The following is a 16,617-nucleotide window of genomic DNA, read 5'->3' on the forward strand; positions in this document are numbered from 1 at the left end:
AGTGCATGAGGGTTCCTTTTTCTCTGCATCCTTGCCAACACTTGTTATTTGTTGATTTGTTGATAACCATTCTGACAGGTGTGAGATGGTACCTCATTGTCGTTTTGATTTGCATCTCTTGGATGATTAGTGACATATGTCGAAGCAATATCTTCACTGATACAGCTTTTAGGGCAATGGAAACTAAAGAGAAAATAAACAAATGGGACTACATCAAAATAAAAAGCTTCTGCACAGCAAAAGAAACCATCAACAAAACAAGAAAGCCCACTGCATGGGAGAACATATTTGCCAATGTTATCTCTGATAAGTGTTTAATCTCCAACATTTACAGGGAACTCATACAATTTAACAAAAGGAAAATAAACAACCCAATCAAAAAATGGGCAATGGGCCTAAATAAATACTTTTTGAAAGAGGACATAAGGAAGGCCAAGAGACATATGGAAACATGCTCAAAGTCACTACTCATTCATTAGGTTTTATAGCTCTGTTTTTATTTTATTTATTTATTTAAAATAAATCTTTATTGTTTAGATTATTACAGGTGTTCTTCTTTCCCCCCCGATAGCTCCCCTTCACCTGATTCCCACCCCACCCCATGCCCTTACCCCCCGCCACTGTCTTCATCCATAGGTGTAAGATTTTTGTCCAATCTCTTCCTGCACCCCTCACACCCACTTCCCCCTGAGAATTGTCAGTCCACTCCCTTTCTATGTCCCTGATTCTATTATATTCATTAGTCCATTCTGTTCATCATTTTTTATTCACTTGATTTTTAGTTTCACTTATTGGTAGGTATGTATTTGTTATCATTTTGTTGTTCATAATTTTTATCTTTACCTTTTTCTTCTTCTTCCTCTTCTTAAAGAATACCCTTCAGCCGAAACCGGTTTGGCTCAGTGCATAGAGCGTCGGCCTGCGGACTCAAGGGTCCCAGGTTCGATTCCGGTCAAGGGCATGTACCTTGGTTGCGGGCACATCCCCGGTAGGGGTGTGCAGGAGGCAGCTGATCGATGTTTCTCTCTCATCGATGTTTCTAGCTCTCTATCCCTCTCTCTTCCTCTCTGTAAAAAATCAATAAAATATATTAAAAAAAAAAAAAAAAAGAATACCCTTCAGCATTTCATATAATCCTGGTTTGGTGGTGATGAACTCCTTTAGCTTTTTCTTGTCTGTGAAGCTCTTTATCTGACCTTCAATTCTGAATGATAGCTTTGCTGGGTAGAGTAATCTTGGTTGTAGGTTCTTGCTGTTCATCACTTTGAATATTTCTTGCCACTCCCGTCTGGCCTGCATAGTTTCTGTTGAGAAATCAGCTGACAGTCATATGGGTGCTCCCTTGTAGGTAACTAACTGTTTTACTCTTGCTGCTTTCAAGATTCTCTCTTTGTCTTTTGCCCTTGGCATTTTAATTATGATGTGTCTTGGTGTGGTCCTCTTTGGATTCCTCTTGTTTGGGGTTCTGTGCGCTTCCTGGACTTGTAAGTCTATTTCTTTCACCAGGTAGGTAAAGTTTTCTGTCATTATTTCTTCTAATAGGTTTTCAATATTTGCTCTCTCTCTTCTTCTGGCACCCTAATAATTCGGATGTTGGTACGCTTAAAGTTGTCCCAGAGGCTCCTTACATTATCTTCATATTTTTGGATTCTTTTTTTTGTTTGTTTTTCTGGTTGGGTGTTTTTTGTTTCCTCATATTTCAGATCTTTGGTTTGATTCTTGGGGTCCTTTGATCTACAGTTGAATTTCTGTATATTCTTTATTTCAGACAGTGTATGCTTAATTTCTGACAGGTCCTTTTCCATTTTTTTGGCATTCTCATTAAGATCCTTGAAGGTCTCACTAAGCTCCTCGGAGGTCTCATCAAGTTTCTCGGCGGTTTTTAGAAGATTCTTGAGTAACCTTATAAATGTGGTTTTGAACTCTATGTCCAGTATTTTGCTTTCCTCCATTTCTTTCATTCATGACATGTTTCTTTGTCTCCGCATTTTGCTGCTTCTCTGTGTTGATGGAGTGGAAGAACTGCTGTGCTGGAGACACGCTTATGGGGCAGGACTTGCTTCAGTGAGGCTTTGGTGCTCATTGAGTCTGCCTCTTGAATGTGTCACTTATGGATGTGAGTAGTTGAAATCTGGTGTTGTCTCACACTGACCACTAGATACACTAGCTTCTGGATCTCCAGTGGGGTGCAGGTCAGCTACTGTCTGAGGCCACCCAGCAGGAGCTACAGCAAGAACTTCAGTTTTCTCCTCTTTGTTTGGAGTTTGGAGGTTTTGGAGCTGTCTGACCAGTGCTGCAGTTTGTTAGGTTAAGTTGCGATGGGGCAGGCCATTTATATGCAAAAGCCGCTGTGTGGAGCTTGGGTGGGTTTGTAGATTGTGTGGGGTGGGATCTTAGGGAGTCACTAGGCTAGGGTGTGGCAAACAGCGATGGCTGCCAGTCAGCCGTCTCTGCGTCTCCGCGTTTCCAAGTACCCGCGTCGCGCGCCCCAGGCGCAGTAAACAATGATTGCTGCATGCACCTCTGCAAGAAAGCCTCCCTCACTTTCCGACCCTATGGCAGACAGTCCAGCTTCTCCCCGTAGGAGTTTGGGTCCCCAGCGTCTCCCCAGAAACTGGAGTTCAGAGTAATCGGGAGCTTGTCTCCCTTTGGGTTGAAAAAAGCAGTGCACCCAGTCGCCCGCCACCAGCCCAATTCGTGCGCCTCCATACCTCAGCTTTTCAGTGCTTGTGCACGTCTCAATGCTCTTTTCTCTTTCCTTCTAGTTGTAGAACTTCCACTCAGCCAGCTTTCCCGTGGTTCTAGGTGATAGACATTTTGTCTTTTAGTTGTAGTTTTGAAATTGTTGTGTGAGGAAGCAGTTTAGGTGTTTACCTGTGCCGCCATCTTGGTTTCCCTCTATAGCTCTGTTTTTAAATTCAGGGCTGACCCTTCTTATTTAGCTCTCTATTTCCTAGCCTTATTTACTCTCAACTTTTTTTTATTACCACAGTATTAGTTTGTTATGGCTGCTATAACACAATACCACAGACTGGGTGACTTAAGCAATGGAATTTTATTTTCTGACAGTTCAGGAGGCTAGAAGTCAATGGTCAAGGTGTGAACATGTTTGGTTTCTTCTGAGGCTTGTCTCCTTGCCTTGCAGACAGCCACCTTCTTGCTGTGTCTTCATATGGCCATCCTTTGGTCTCTCTGTGTGTTGTCTGTGTCCTAATCTGTCCTTATAACAATATCAGTCATATTGTATTAGGGCCCACTCATATGACCTCTTTTTACCTTAGCTACCTCTTTAAAGGCCCTATCTCCAAATACAGTCTGAGGTACTAGGAGCTAGGATTTCAACATATGAATTTTGAGAAGACACAATTCAGCTCAAAATAACTCCCTTGAGCAAATGCCTTTCACTGCATCAGGAATTCAAGTAGACCCCCCTAAAATATGTCAGTTTATACTTTATATAAAAGACCAAACAAGGACTATGTAGATTTGAAAATCTGTTAAGGAGGTCATATCCTCTTGCCAACTATATACCAAGGACCTAAAAGATATTAAGCACCAAGTCTATAAATTGGTAGTTACAACATAACCATGGGGATATAAAGTACAGCATAGGGAATGTAGTTAATAATCTTGTAATAACTGTGTATGGTGCCAGGTGGGTACTAGACTTATTTGGGGGATCACTTTATAAATTATATAAATGCCTAACTACTATGCTCTACATCTGAAGCTAATATAAAATAATGTTGAATATTAACTGTAATTGAATAAAAAGTTATATTTTATCTCTCTGAAATTATATATAGGCACCATGGACAGACATGTATACCTTAGGACATTATGAAGGGCAAACGAAGTAAGGTGAATATCAATGAGCTATTTTATAGTTACTCGAATTGTGGCATATGATCTTATATTTTGGAAGGCTTAATTTTAATTGAAGCACTTCCTGAGAGATCTAACTCAGATACAAGGACTCATTAGGGCAACGGGTACTAACTAGTATTAATAAAGATGTTAATAATAATAATATCATAGAGTCCTGCAAGATTTTGATGCTTTCTCAATCCTCAAAGTAAGGTTGTTAGAATGTTCTGTATAGCTGTAGCCAATTTGGCTCAGTAGATAGAGCGTTGGCCCTCAGATGGAAGGGTCCTGGGTTTGATTATGGTCAAAGGCACATACCTTGGTTGCACACTTGATCCTGCACCCTGGGGTGTGCGGGAAGCACCCAATTGATGTGTCTCTCTCACATCAATGTTTCTCTCTTTCTGTCTCTCCCCTTCCTTTCCACTCTCTCTAAAAACCAATGAAAAAATATCCTCAGGTGAGGATTAACAATAACAAAAAAGAATGTTCAATATAGTTTAGTGGCAAGAGTATTTTATTTTGAGCAGAGTCAAGTTCCCATTCATGATTCTATGGTTTCTTCTTTGTGTGGACTCTTGGAACATGGAAGTCTGATCTTTGAAGTTTTTCTAGAAGTCCTTTTCTCTGTTTAAGTTATTTGATGAATGATAACTTGTAATCTGTAGTTATCCTCACCCCCACCCTGCCCTGCTCTTATATGGATCAGATCCTCAGGCTAGTTCTTTTTCCCACTGGAGTTCTCAGTTGAGTGGTCTGCATAGATATCTTGAAAATTTGTTAGCCTGAATTCTTTTCTGAATCCCATTGCCTGAGAGGTTTAGTTTCCTCTTTTATGCCTTCCCTCAAAGTTTTTCTGGATATAATAGAATGTTTTAAACTTAGTTCTCTTAGAGCAGTGGTTCTCAACCTTTCTAATGCCGCGACCCTTTAATACAGTCCCTCATGTTGTGGTGACCCCCAACCATAAAATTATTTTTGTTGCTACTTCATAACTGTAATTTTTCTACTGTTAATGAATCGTAATGTAAATATCTGTGTTTTCCGATGGTCTTAGGCGACGCTGCTAGTGGTTCTCAACCTGTGGGTCGTGACCTACAGGTTGAGAACCACTGCTGTAGAGCCTAAGACCATCGGAAAACACAGATATTTACATTACAATTCATAACAGTAGCAAAATTACAGTTATGAAGTAGCAACAAAAATAATTTTATGGTTGGGGGTCACCACAACATGAGGGACTGTATTAAAGGGTCGCGGCATTAGAAGTTGAGAACCACTGTCTTACAGCATCCTAAGATATCTTATCTTGAAAAAAATTATCTTCATGTTTCAGTAAAAAGGATATTTTCTTGAATATTTACTTAAGTAGCTCCAAGTTCCTGTATTTCTTCCCTGGGACCACCCTGAAAGAGCTGCTTTTGACAAGGATCCAGTCACTTCTCTGTCTCCCAAATTGCACAGCTATGTCTGTGGATGTCATTGTTGTCATCTAGAATTTTAATAGATAAACCATGGGGAAATCTACTAGACACCTGGAAACTTAAGAATCCTTTGAAAATTGATCATTCATTTGTGGGACCTATGGACACGCTCTATTAAGTATCCAACTTCCTTCCTCTTTCCTCCACCCCTGAAATGACCATGCTGGAAAGTAGAATTTGCTGCAAGGAGATTTAAAAATGAATTAAATTTCTTTCAGAAGGTCCAATTTGTTCTTTTGAACAAAATTATATAATTAAGGGATGTAGCAGAATATATAATTCATCAGGAAAAATTAGAGTCAGAGACCTTATAGATAAATGTATGCTTATAAAAGTGAAGTGCTGTTACGGCTTATTTTGAGTCTTTGTTTTCTAAGGAAAAACTATATTAGCTGTGTGTTGGGCCAAGGCATTTGTATAGTAAATTCTCAAATGTTGAATTTTTACTCTGACTTGCCAACTTTTGAATAGGTCTCAGTATATTATCCAAAGTATGGACTTCAGAAATTAAATGAAATTTGAACTAGTCAGTTTTGTAATGTGTCAGAAACTTTCTAAAAATTCTATTAGACTGTCTTCTATTACTAGCAAAATCAAATACTAACTTCTTTTGGTTTTTCTACTTTTTTTCATTGTTGAATATCCTTCACCCAATTACATAATTAGATAATGTAAATTTTGCCTTTTTAAAATAGAACTCATCAGTTTAGTCCAATTTAAGTGAGACAAAATGGATTAGATAGGTCTTCTATTTAAACTAGAGGCCTGGTGCATAGATTCATGCACCAATGGGGTCTCTTGGCCTGGCCTGTGGGGATCAGGTCAAAACCAGCTCTCCAACACCCCCCGAGGGGCCCTGGATTGTGAGAGGGCACAGGCCAGGCTGAGGGACTGCACTGGTGCATGATCGGGGCCAGGGAGGGACCTTGGGACAACTCCAGGGCATGTCTGGCCTGTCTTGCCCTACCGGTTGGAGCGTCTACTCCTTGGTGGTCAGTGCGCATCATAGCGACTGGTCCAACAGTGAAACAGTCGGACACTGAGCATATTAGGCTTTTATTATATAGGATTATGAGAAATTTTGAGGCATGAAAACTTGCCTTCTTCTACCCACATAAAGTTTTTTTATATTGATTTATGTTGCTTCCTTTAAGAATTGTATTAGCTCTAGCTAGTTGATTTTGCAGGTCTTCTAATGCCCATATAAAGAAGATCTTTTTCTGTTAGAGCTAATCTGAGAAACTCTTCAGGTAACATTGCTGTACTAGTCTCAAATATTGTGTATGTAGAAGTGGAGCTTAGCTGTTGATATGGTAGAGGATTAACTTCTTTTGAAATAAAAACGCTCACATTATAACATTAAAATGAATAAATTTATAGTCATATATTTGCATCCTATTCTAAGTGTAGTTTAAAAGGAAAAAGAATTCCTTTAAACTATTTTTTGAAGGCCATTTAAAAAAAGGGTAAGAAGTAATGCAGGTTACGGGCTCATAATATGTAGCTTCTCTAATGATCCCCCAACTTTTAAAATTTGTTGGACATAAAAGCGGTGCTAATCTGATTAGTAACTGTGATTGAATAAATCTACTGTAAAAATGGACTGTGTTCTGGTTTTTAACATGATACCATGAAAGTCATTCGAGAACTGTCGCTGTGGAACATAAAAGTCTCTTTGATGGAATATTTATTCCATGATTAAAAACTATATATACATAAGTATGTGTGTGTGTGTGATTTGTGTTGTTTATTTTCATGAATAGTTATAAAATTTGTTCTGGGAAAACTGATAGTCAGGAAAGAAAAATAGTATGACACAAACAAATGTCAATCAAGTTTGGATGTGAATGTGGTTACCAAAAATTAAGACCCATGATTATCCAACACTCTTTTTAACTTCCACTCTGCCCTTCTGCCTGCCTCCAGACATATGTAGGGAGAAGAGAACTAATATATGCAAGACTATTGTGTGTAGGCATTTTACATGTGGTACTTCATTTAATTAGAAGAGTAAAGGGGAATTTGGAAAGCTCATGATACTGAAGAAAATCTGTTGGCTATATTGTGAGACCTTGGAAATATTTCTCAGGCCTCCTAGCTAGGCTATAGCATATTTTTACATGTCACTTTAGCAGTCACAGATACTTCTTTTAAAGCTAAGAAGTTCATTCCTTGGCATCCACATACGCTGCAATTAGACATTTTGCAAAGTGCCAAAAATCTCTAGCAGTTTAAGCAAAGTCCAGAGAAATGTCAGCACCCCTTATTAATGTATTTATTGAAAAAAAGGTCATTTTCAAATTGTTAACATGTATGAAAATATGCCAAGAAGGGAAAGGTTTTAAGCAAATAAAATAAAACATGCTTAATTCATAGTTAATCGAATTTAAACTGAACTTTCCATTTTTATCACAGTAGGTATCTGTTTAACTGTCAAATTCTGTGATGCCACTTTAATGTATTTTTTTATAAATCCAGTGAACATCTTATTTATAAATAAAATTACTTTATCTTTTATAATGCTTTTTGCACAAGAATTTTATTATTCACAAATGTCATAAAACATGAGTGCAGACATCATGTAGGATACTTTATACTATATGAGGTGAGAGCGATTGGCTGAACAAGCTTAGGGTTTTGTTTCAACTTGGTTGCTTGGCATTTTTCTTAGTTCCAATGGCAATTTTTGAAAGAATTAACCAAGATTAGTACCCTTTTAAGGATTCAAACAGCACACTGTTTGTTTTATGGGGGAGTCTTCCAACTTCAGAGAAGATGAAGGTTAATAAAACATTTTTAATGATTATAATGTAAATTCCAACTAAACTTGGATTTAGATACATGATTTAACTGTGAAATCAACAATTCATACATCCTTTAGTTCACAGTAATAATATGTTATTGGTCTCCCTTCGGTAGTTTATGAACATATAAGGAGGAAGCCAGTAGTGGGGTGTCTTATATGGAGAGTGAGATAAGGGCTTCCAAGTTTTGGGGCTATGGGTTGAATACCTAACCATTGGGTTTAATGTATAAGAAGGACTGGTAAGGGGGAAAACAGTGCTTAGGAGAATCTATAATAATAAAAGCATAATATGCTAATTAGACCGGACATCCTTCTGGATGAAGCCGGAGCTGAGAGGGAAGCCCAGGACCTGGGTGCCAGAGGGAAGCTGGTGCTGGCAGCAAGGGGAAGGAAGGCCTACTCTTGCATAAATTTCATGCATCAGGCCTCTAATAGAGTATATAGATGAGCACAAAGGCTAAGTTATCCCTAATTATAGTATCTTTGGGTCATTAAGAGTCTTGAGAATAAATTCCAAGTTCCTATTCTAAGATGTATTACATGTATTAATTTTCCCATCTCTACTTGTTACTCCCCCAATAATTTTCACTTATCATCAATTAAACTACTACCTATGTTTTTTTCTAGTATTTTTATGGTGCCAAGTATAACATTTAAGTCTTTAATTCATTTTGTGTAAAGTTTTTTTCTTTCTTGTGTATGGTGTAAGAAGGTGGTCTACTAGTAGTTTCACTTTTTTGCATGTATCTGTCCAATTTTCCCAACACCATTTATTGAATAGACTGTCTTTGCCCCATTGTATGTTCTTGCCTCTGTTGTCAAATATTAATTTACCATAAATATGTGGGTTTATTTCTGGGCTCTCTATTCTGTTCTATTGCTCTATATGTCTGTTTTTATGCCAATACCATGCTGTTTTTTTTTTTTTTTTAAATTTCTTTATTGATTAAGGTGTCACATATTTGTCCTCATCCCCCCATTCCCATCCCACCCCTCTCCCCACGCATGCCCCAATCCCCTGTTGAACTTAACCGTTGGATAGGCTTATATGCATGCATACAGGTCCTTTGGTTGAACTCTCCCCCTCCCCCCCACCCTCCCCCTACCCTCCCCTATCCTCCCTCTGAGGCCCGATAATCCGATCGATGCCTCCTTGCTTCTGGTTCTGTTCTTGTTCCTCAGTCTATGTTGTTCATCATTTCCCCTAGATGAGCGAGATCATATGTCACTAGATATATACTAATAAGAACTGAATGTGAGACGAGCAATAATAGTTATGCTGACAGGCAGATGAATCAATCTGTAGCGAGCTTCCCCCTGGACCAACAGTTCTTTTGAGACCCAATTTCAATGTCCAGTAGTTCCTTATGTGTACATGTCAGCACTGACCCCTCAGCTCTGGATGGTGGACAAATGGTGGTAATGGAGGTCCGACTCCCTCTGGTTTGGTCTCGGCCGAACCCAGGGGCACGGCGTCACCCAGACTAAGGGGCACGTGGCCTCACCCCTACCCAAGGGGCGCGTGGTCTCACCCGGGCCTGGGACCCAGCCTCACCCGGATGGATCCAGGGGCGCATGGCCTCACCCGGACCCAGGATCTGGCTTCACCCGTACCCAGGGACGCTTGGCCTCTCCCAGACCCAGGGGCACGTGGCCTCACCCGGGCCTAGGTGCACGAGGCCTCATCCGGATCCAGGGACACATGGTCGCACCCGGACCCAGGGACGCTTGGCCTCTCCCAGACCCAGGGCCACTTGGGCTCACCCGGGCCTAGGTGTACGAGGCCTCACCCGGATCCAGGGACACATGGTCTCACCCGGACCCAGGGACGCTTGGCCTCTCCCAGACCCAGGGCCACTTGGGCTCACCCGGGCCTAGGTGCACGAGGCCTCATCCGGATCCTGGGACACATGGTCTCACCCGGACCCAGGGACGCTTGGCCTCTCCCAGACCCAGGGCCACTTGGGCTCACTACCATGCTGTTTTGATTACTATGGCCTTTTACTAGAGTTTGATATCTGGTAGCATGATGCCTCCAACTTTGTTCCTCTTTCTCAAGATTTCTGTGGCTATTTGGGGTCTTTTGTGGTTCCATATAAATTTTTGAAATATTTGTCCTAGTTCTGTGAAATAGGTCCTCACTAGTTCAGTAAAGAGAATTATTTACTCATCAGTTTCAAGGATTTGGAGTCATTCATTTGTGTGAGCTTAAGGAGTCATTTGCTCTTATTACATTAAAACTATGTTCAATATTATAGCAACTAAATGTGAATTTATATTTATATGAACCAGTTAGGTACCCAATGTCTGTTAATATAGTACATTACAGTTTATAAAACACTTCTAACATGCATTCTGCAATTTTGTTTCACTCCTCACAACTATCTTATGAAATAGAATAAGATGGGTATTATTATATTACTAGAGGCCCAGTGCATGACATGCGGGGGTGGGGTGGGGGGTGTCCCTCGTCCCTCAGCCCGACCTGTACCCTCTTGCAGTCCAGGACCCCTCGGGGGATGTCCGCCGGCAGTCAGACATCCCTCTCTCAGTCTGAGGCTCTCGCAGTCGGGGACCCCTCACTCCTTATTGGCCACAGCGGAGGCGGGAGAGGCACTGATCACCAGGGGGCAGCTACTGCATTGAGTGTCTTCCCCCTGGTGGTCAGTGTGCATCATAGTGACCTGTCGTTCCACTGTTCGGTCAATTTGCATATTAGCTTTTTATTATATAGGATTACACATCCAACTCTCAGAAAGGATGTGCCTTTCTTTTTTTAAAAAAAATATATTTTATTGATTTTTTTACAGAGAGGAAGGGAGAGGGATAGAGAGTTAGAAACATCGATGAGAGAGAAACATCGATCAGCTGCCTCCTGCACACTCCCCACTGGTTATGTGCCCACAACCAAGGTACATGCCCCTGACCGGAATTGAACCTGGGACCCTTCAGTCCGCAGGCTGACGCTCTATCCACTGAGCCAAACTGGTCAGGGCAGGATGTGGCTTTCTTAAGGTCATACAACTATTGGCAGAGTTTGGACTTGTCTCAGACGCTCCAATTCCAAATTCATGCTTTTTTCACTTGTCTTAATGTTTTTCAAAAACTACACTTGTACCAGGTAAATTTTTAAGAACTAACTTCTTTGGGTTTTAAAATTTCAAGTTCTTGCTCTTCCCAGATGTCTTTCTAGAGAAGGTAAAAAGAAACATTTGTTGAGCTAATATTTATATTAAAAATATTTACTTTTGACGCTTGACCTCAATTAAAGTATCATTTAATTCCTTTTTTATATTCCACTTAGCGGGAACTACATATTGTCCCATTAGTAAAGACTGTTCATTAATGTATCTTATTTCCATATTTATAAACTTTCTCTCTTTCTTTTTAAAAGAATCATCTTTTGGTAAGGCTCTGCATTTGTACTCCTATAGCAATTTATGCTGATTTTTTCTAAATCAGTCACACTTCTTTCCCTTTCTTTCCAAAGATAAAACCCATGTTTGGTTCTCATAAACGTTTTAACTCAAGATCCTTTACATAATCATTATCTCCTTTAATTACAAAATAGTATATGAGGTAGAGATTATTGTTATCTTTTCTATTTTACTGGTAATGTTAAAATTAGACAGGTACCTAACTTGCCCAAGAACTCATGGATAGTGAATGTTGGTGCCATGATCGAAACCCAGATATTTTCCTGCTGCACCCTGCTGCCTCCCTGGCAGGGATGACTGAAATTCTTTTCACCTGTCTTGATCCTAGAAGCAGTTTTTCTTAAGTGTCTGAGCAGCTGTAAATGCACTTCTTGGTTCCCATCCCATAAACCTAATTCCGTCTCAGGGTCATTCTGCACAGTTTGACTTACACATAAAAATTAACTTTTAAGAGGTTTACTTTATCTTGAGAGCCATCTATTCACTGATCTAGAAAGCAGGTATCCTGAGTGTAATTTCCTTTCTATAAATGAATACATTGCCCCACTCTCCTGTGACCTCATTCTTATAGAGTATCACATTTGCATTATTGTTCCTGACTAGCTGAGGGCATACTGACCTATAGTTCTCAAACTCTCTTGGTCTTCAGATTTCCACAAATAACTGGGTCTAGGGTATTCATGGGTCCTGGACATTGACTTTTTTTTCTCTTTTGGAGAAAAGTAAAAGAAAAGAGAAAGAGAGTACTTAGCAAAGATAGATACAAATAGCTCTTGGAATGGAAGCAGAGATTGGTAGAATAAAATGAAGGGAGCTGAATTCCTACAACAAGAGCAAAGATGATCAAGGGGGAAAGTCTTTACTTACAGGATTGATATTAAAAAGGAATTTTGCTGCGGAGAGAATGAACTGAAGGGAGGTTTAGAAGTAGCAGAGTTTTTAATGTAACATATACAGCATATGTTTAATGTAATTATATCTATATATCTATATCTATATCTATATCTATATCTATATCTATATCTATATCTATATCTATATCTATATCTATATCTATATCTATATATCTATATATCTATCTATACTTGGAATGTTGTGTAATCACTAGAGTATTTGTATTAATATTACTAGCTAACCCCTATCGTAAATGCACTTCTTGGTTTCCATCCCATATTGTTAAGGTGTACTAGACAGTTACCTCATTTGGTCCTCAAAACAATTGTAAGAGTAAGGTACACTTTTGTCTGTTTTATAAATGGTATTTAGAGAGCTTTACAACCTGTCCAAAGTCACAGAACTGGTGAGTAGTGAAAGTACTGCACAAACCCTTAACAGCACTTTTATGCACTGTAATTATTTGCTTGTTTACTGTCCATTCCCTTTACCAGCATGTAAGCACCAGGAGGGGTCTGTCTTTTCATTGCTATGTTCCCAGTACTTGGATAAGGGCCTGGCACTTAGAGTTTGCTCAAAAGACAAATATTACTAGCTAACCTCTCTTGTTAAGGTGTGCTAGACAGTTAACTCATTTGGTCGTTAAAATGATTGTAAGAGTAAGGTATAGTTTTATCTGTTTTATAAATGAGATTTAGAGAGCTTAATAACCTGCCCAAGGTCACAAAACTTTATCAACCACAAACTTTAGCAGTGAGTGAATAAAATCCATTCTAACCCCAGGGCCATACTATTAATCCTTTTGCATTAATACATCAAAAATTTCTCATTGGTTAGTCATGTCTTCCTTCAAATACCTATGTACAACTCCACTGAAGCTTTTATAGAATCAGGGTAGAGGGTTAGCTAATCAATAGAGGATTCCCTACCCCCTTCCTCCAGAGTAATGAGCTTATCTCCATCTGGAAATGGAGAGAACATCTAGAATTTAACCAATTTGAGTCAGTTGTAGTTCTCAGAATTATAAGTTACAGCAGTTGTCCTCTATAACTTTTGTGGAATTCAGGTGAATGAACAAGTAAGAAAGGGTCATAGTAAGGAATGTATGAGAGACCAACATAGTCCTTGCCCCCATGGAATTTACAGTCTGCTAGTTTCGAGATTTATGTCAGACCGCATTAATTTTTGAATTTAATATTATGCAGGGTACACTATTTCCATTTAAGTAGCATAAATGAAAGGTAAAAATATATGTAGATGTTACTCTGTGAGGTTTGAGACTTGTTAGAGAGTAAAAAAATTGTAAATAATGTGAAGTGTTTGTGGAAGGTATAGTCCCAGTGTTCTCAACTCGGAATGTGCATTAGAAACATGGGGGGAGTTTAAAAAAAACACTGATGTCCACGTTCTACCTCAGACCACTGTATCAGAATACCTGGGACTGGATCTTTGCATCTATGTTTTTAAAAATGCAATGGATTTAAAAAACACATACCAAGAAAGAAAAACTGTTTTTACTATGACATTGGCTTGAATGTCTTCACAGAGCCTTTCCCTCTCACTATTAATTAATTTTCACAAGTGCTGCTGCTAATTATGATTTTCTCATCCTGTTGAAGTTCATTTTCTGAAAATATTAATGCAAGGCCTTATATTTTGTTACAATTACATTTTATGTTTAAATTTTTGAGGTAGATTTTTCACTTAAAATCCCATCTTGTTAACTTCTAATTTTTCAGCCTGTCAAAGTATTTTTGGGTTGTAATTTGTTCACCTGGTACTTTATCCTTTCATCTTATTGTTATTCATAAATTTTATAAAAGATCCTTTTATATGTTCATTTTAGCCATTGATAAAAATTATGTTGAGGTAGGGTAGGGCAGAGTCTATAATTTATCATGCTGTAGTTTGGATTTACCATGGATCAAAGTGAAAACAGTGAATTTTTTGTTTAGAACTAGATTTGAATAACTAAAACATACACTACCTTAGAACCCCACAGATCCAAGAAAGATCCTGAGATTGAAAATTGTATTCTGGATTCTCTAAAAAGTACTATGACTGAGCTGAATTGGAATAAAGACAAAATCATGTTGGTGTTTTTCATATTAGAGTTAATTTTAATATGATCACATCAATTTTTGGGTAACTTTTTGTGATTAAAATTTAAGGGTCTTAACATCTGTCAACCACGAGGAGGAGCTATGGTATAATAAGGAAGAGGCTTGCTTCTGACTGGGAGTAGCAGTTCAAAGATAATCTTTTAGAAGCAAGGCCATAATGATCTAGGAAAATGATCTTTCTCAAAAATGACATTTATATACAAATTTTAAATGTGTAAGCTGGCCTTTATTTTCAAAGGGAAAAGAAATAAAGCAAATTATATATAATTCAAATAAAACCCCCTCCACTAAAAAAAAGGTTTCTCTCTCTCTCTTTTTTTTTTTAAAATTGATAATATATTTGGAACAGACTAATTCTTTAATTCTTCACCCAGAATCATAGACCTTAGAGGGTACAGGGATCTCAGGATCATTCTATTTACCTTTTTGCCTTCAGGTATTTAGGTATTAAGGTTTTTAAAATAAATACTACAGGCTCAATACTTATTTAGTGAATGAATAAATTAATGACTATAAAAACCTGCATGTCAGGTAAGTTAAGTTGACCACAGGTAGTCAGCCAAGAGCTAAGAATCTGGGAAGGCAAAAGATAAGCACACCAAATCCCAGGTTTCCAGTTCCTTGGAATATAGGAGAGACCGGGTGATTTTAAAAAATCACCCGGTCTCTCCTATATTCCCTGCTTAAGTATAGTCTAAATGTAAGGGAACTGTTTGTAGCTATGTTCACAAATGCAGTGTTCTATCTTGGGGTGTGAGCTTTCACCACATATGTAAACCGAGGCTGGCACAACCCACTTGTTTTGGGAGGTTGTAGAGAAGATTCCTGTATTAGATGGAACTTCAGACTAGGTGACTTCAAAGATTCTTTTCAACTCTAATATTTTGGTTTATTTTGTTTCATTCTATTCTATTCTAGTTCATTTAAAGAAAATCTTTTATGGAGATTTTTAAACATACAGGAAAGTTGAAAGAATTTTACAGCGAATATCCACATATCCACCACATAGATTCTATCAACATTTTGGTATATTTGTCCTATCACATATCTACCCATCTCTCTATGAATCTTCTCTTGGTTCATGTCAAAGTGAATTGTAGACATCAGTATGCTTCCCTTTAACCACTCCAGCATGTATAATATATAAGTAGAGCTCAATACAATTTTTTTTAGGTAAAATTTTCATATGAGAATGCAGAAGTCTTATGTGAACATTTGCTAAATTTTGGCAAATGATTACACCTGTTTAACTTAAACTCCTCTCAGATATTTACCATATCATCACCCTAGAAGTTTCCCTATGTATTATTGCACCCATTTTACAGCTGGTGAAGTTGAGGCTCAGAGAAGGCAAAGAAAGAGCATGTGTCAGGTATTTTATGATATTACTAGAGGCCCAGTGCATGAATTCGTGCATGGGTGGAGTTCCTTGGCCTGGCCGGTGATCAAGGCCTATCGGGGGGCTGGCTGGATGGGGGAGGAACTGCGGTTGGCCAACCGGCCCCCCAATCAGGGCCATTGGGGGGGGCAGCTGGCCAGGGGGAGGAGCCGTGGGAAGTTGGCCACTGGTGGGGGGGGGGGGGCCGCAGGAGGTTGGCTGGCTGAGGGGAGGGGCCATGGGAAGTTGGCTGTGGGAGTGTACTGACCACTGGGGGCAGCTCCTGTATTGAGTGTCTGTTCCCTGGTGGTCATTACACGTGATAGCGACATGTCAACTGATAGTTCTGGTCATTTCAGTCATTCAGTCATAATGGTTGTTTAGGCTTTTATATATATAGACTAGAGACCTGGTGCATGAATTCATGCATGGGTGGGGTCCGGCCAGCCCTCCCCGATGGGGGCCCATTGGGCCGGGCCGCAGGGGTGGGAGGGGCCATGGGCAGTTGGATGGCTGGCCCTGCCCCCAATCAGGGTGCTGGGGGCCGATCGGGCGCTAGGTCAGTTGCGGACGGTTGATTGGCTGCTGCAGTGTGTGTCATAGCCACCAGTCATTCTGGTTGTTCTGC

The sequence above is a fragment of the Eptesicus fuscus genome, chromosome 19 (assembly GCF_027574615.1).
Source record: "Eptesicus fuscus isolate TK198812 chromosome 19, DD_ASM_mEF_20220401, whole genome shotgun sequence".
In the NCBI taxonomy this organism is placed as follows: domain Eukaryota; kingdom Metazoa; phylum Chordata; class Mammalia; order Chiroptera; family Vespertilionidae; genus Eptesicus; species Eptesicus fuscus.